Below are 4,071 nucleotides of genomic sequence, written 5' to 3' on the forward strand. Positions count from 1 at the left end.
TAGTCCTATTTGAAACATTAAGAATTTATTCAAATAAATAATCAAAATAAGAATCAAATCAAGCTCTCTTTTTTAGACTTATTTGACAGCTATTTTTAGGTTTATAATTCTGTTTTGAAAAAAAGCAAAACACTTGGGAACATTTACCCTGTTCTAACATATATGAGTAATATATGTACTTGCAGTACAAAAATATACTCATGGTTTTTCATATTTATTAAATTCTCCCTTTTGTCTCAAATAATTTCATTGGTTAGAATAATCAAAATTACATTCATTAAATTATTAATTCACATGAAATAAAGAACACTGGATTTAGCAGTGGTAAAACTATGAACTCTAATGGAGAACACAGAAATTCCTCTTATAAACACACATTGGAGTAGGCTCGTCCGTTAGAAAGCTAAATTATGCCGATTACAAAGCAATTTTGTAAAACGGCTTACATGGATTGGAACACTAAGCGACCATTCAAAATGAGAGTGGGAGAATTTTAAAGACACCAAGTAGAATAGAATTACAAATTCCTGCCACTTTATCTCTTAAAATCTATCTCTTTCATATTACTCCTCACTTCACTCCTACATGTCAGTATGTGTCTCCAACAGGCTAAGAATGCATTCATTCATTCATTTATTCATTGTTTCTATTTTACTTACTTAGTTCCTAATATGTGCCCTGCAGGGCACCAAGAGCTGAAAATACTAAAATGAATCAAGCAAGGGGTGTATCCTTAAGGAGCTCAGAACAGTAAGGAAGATAGACAGCAGAGCATAAGAGACATGTATCCCAGTACAACCGAGTTAAATACACCATGGAAGAAAAAACTATTAATAGGTGGCCATGAACCAATCTGCTTAGCTCTTTTATGTACATGAAAATAGAGGTATCATAAATCCAGGGAGAAAACCAGGAGCATGAAGAAGTCTGCAATTGAACTGACAAAAGAATACAGTGAATACCCAAGTAGATGTTCTTTCATCTCAGAACATGTTCCTTGGGATAAGAAAGGACTAAGTGGGAGCAAAAGTCCAATTCTAAAACACAAGGGCATGTGGGAGTGGAAAGGGAAATAAGACTGATAGTGGACAAATAGTTAAAACTCATTTCAATATTGGAAATGTCGAGCTCTTCTGAAAATATTCTTTTTCTAACAGTAGGTATAATTTTCTGCTTTTAGCCTCCAGAGGCTTCTTCATCTTAGGCAGGGGGATTTTTCCATCATCCATTGTTAAGGGTGGGACAACAATAATTTCTCCCCTTCCCTGACTGATTCCACTGCTTCTCTGTTGAGGCTCCCAAAAAGGCTGTCAATTAGTGACAATTGCCATGATGTTCTGAGATGTGGTCACCTGTCTTCCACAAACTGGACTGAGACCACCAACTCCTTTCACACAATCAAACAAACGTGAACTAGTAATGACCTATGTTTACTACCAACCTGGGCTCAAACCAAGGCCTGCTCCCACGGACCTGCTTTAGCATTCTTGATGACAAACAGCAAGTTCAATGTGTATTTACTCCCCTCCAATAAATGGACCAGTGCTGTGGCAGTAAGTGTCACTAAACAAATATGGCTCTCTCTTATTACCTACGTTACTCTCTATGGAGAAGGAAGACTCTTCGCTCCACCCTTTTAGGTTCTCTAAGCTGGCCTAATAATCAAATTTACATGACACAGATTAACAAGAGAAAAAAACAAATTGGATTACATATGCATGTATAGGCACCCCACATATATGAGAGAGTCAGAGACAGAATGGGAAAATAAGGTACATAATGACATTTTGAGCTAGGGATGAGGTAAGATACCTTAGGATTTCAGAGGGACGAAAGTCATTTGCAAGATGATAAGAAGAGCAGATGTGCAGTAATTAGAAGCTTGCCCCACCCCACAGATTGGTCATAAAAATTTATTTCTGCTGATAACTCCTATTATGGGCAAGGCTCCTAATTTAAATTCTTTAAGGGAAAAGTAAATGTTTCTCGTAAGCCCCCAGGGCCCGGATTGCCTTCAGCTCCAAATAAGTCATGTACCAAAGTCACACACCTCAGAGAGACCTGTTTGAACCCTTCGCCTCTATATTTGAACTTTGTAGTCAGACTGTCCTAGGTAGGTATTTTTACTACTACCCCTTGAAGTAGAATGCAGATTAAAATTCATATATAATTTTTAAAAATATGGAAACTAAATTTACATATTCATGTGCCACCATAAGATGAGGAGGTAAAGAAGGCCTGCTGTATGTTAAATTCCAAGAAGCAAAATAAACAGTATCAACATCAGGGATGCATGAATTCCATGAAAGTATTTTATAACCATCTGCATATTGTGGTTCTCTAAATTAAACTTTAAAGTAACTTTAGAGTACTTAAGTAGAAGTAGACTCTCCAGTTCCCACATATATTTCAGACTTTAAAGGGGGGTTGTATTTCTTTCTCAAATGGTAATCCTAATTATCAAAAGCACAAAAGGAAATATGGTTTAGAGCAAATGACAGTATTTGAAGAAATTAAGAAGTAAAGGCCTAAAGAAGTACAGGTTAGAGAGAAATTATTTTTAGCTCCAGTAATAAGAAACAGGGTTGAAGACATAAGTCAGGGTCATCCTTACATGGCTAGAGGATTTGTTAGGGTGGGAATGTTTCAGAGATATCGATCTAAAAGATATAAAATCAACACAATAGAGAAAGACTGGAGGCAGGAAGGGCGGTTAGAAGGTAATGACAGTTGTCCAAGCTAGGGGGTGTCTTAGAGAGCCTTGGTTGAAAAGGAGCATTAGGAGAGCAATTGCTGATTTAGAAATAACAGGACTTGTTAATTGGTTGGCAAAGGAGGCAAAGAGGTAGAGGAGATACAGTTGAGTTCCTGAAGTGTGCCTGGATGCCTAGAAGATGACACAGTAGTAAGACAAAAAAAAATTTTTTTAATAACACGGGAGGTGCAGATGCAAGGGAAAGATGGATTTAGTGAGAATAATAGTAATTTCAAAGTGCCGGAGGGATAGGCAAGCACAGCTATATTTCCATCTACTTTGAGATTCATCCAAGAAGATGTAATAATAAGACAGGAGACAGATGAAAATGTGAGAGACTGCAGACCTAGAAGAGAAAAAGATGGAGATCCTTAGAAATACAACCCAGGCCCTGCCCTCGGAAACACATCATCTAAACATAAGAGAATTACACGTCTTCCTTTAAAAAACTACAAAGAGAGGTGAAGTAAAAGGTAACATGAGAAATATGTTAACAATGCAACAAAATTTAAACATATACACATTTATTCTCTATAATATAATATCTCTAATTTTACTATATCAGAATTTTTAGAATTCTGAGTCTTGAAAGATGAAGGCTCTCGAGTATCATTATAAAGCCATATATTTTTTCCCCAGGAACTATTTGGCAATTATGCAGTGGTATTTTGAGTATCACAGCTGAGAGGCATTACCATTATCTAGTGAGTAGAGGCCAGGGATACTTAACAAAACACCCTAAAATGCATAGGACAACCCCCCACAATAAATAATTGTGTGGCAAAAATGTTGATAGTGCCAAGATTGAGAAACCTTGCTATAAAGTTACTTTAGCACTTTGCTCAATATTATTTAAGGTTCGTGACGAGTAAAGTTCACCAATGAGATGAGCTAATATATTTCCCTGACTTTTTTTTTTTTTTTTTGAGTGCTTAACACAGTCATTCAAAATACAAAGAAGACACCAGAATTCTCTAGGGTAATTTCTATCATAAAATAACATTCATGACAATTTGGATACATACATAGTTTTAAGCATGCATTTAAAATTTCAGGTATTTAAAATGCCCAACATTTTCTGGCATAATTGTGTTTTCTGAGTCTCTTTTTTCCAAAATTCCATTAACCAGTTCATTCTTTACTGTTCCAAGCTATTAAAATCTATTAAGATAACTTAGTAGATACAGAAATTTACCTTGGCTAACTCCATTGCTAACTTTCCTCTTCGATACCATATAACATTTCCAGCATTTAAATTTTGGTATACCCTGACTACTTGTTTTGTTAATTTATTCTTCTGGGTCTCTACAGACACT

Source organism: Pteropus vampyrus, unplaced genomic scaffold, assembly GCF_000151845.1.
Source record: "Pteropus vampyrus isolate Shadow unplaced genomic scaffold, Pvam_2.0 Scaffold146, whole genome shotgun sequence".
Classification (NCBI taxonomy): Eukaryota; Metazoa; Chordata; class Mammalia; order Chiroptera; family Pteropodidae; genus Pteropus; species Pteropus vampyrus.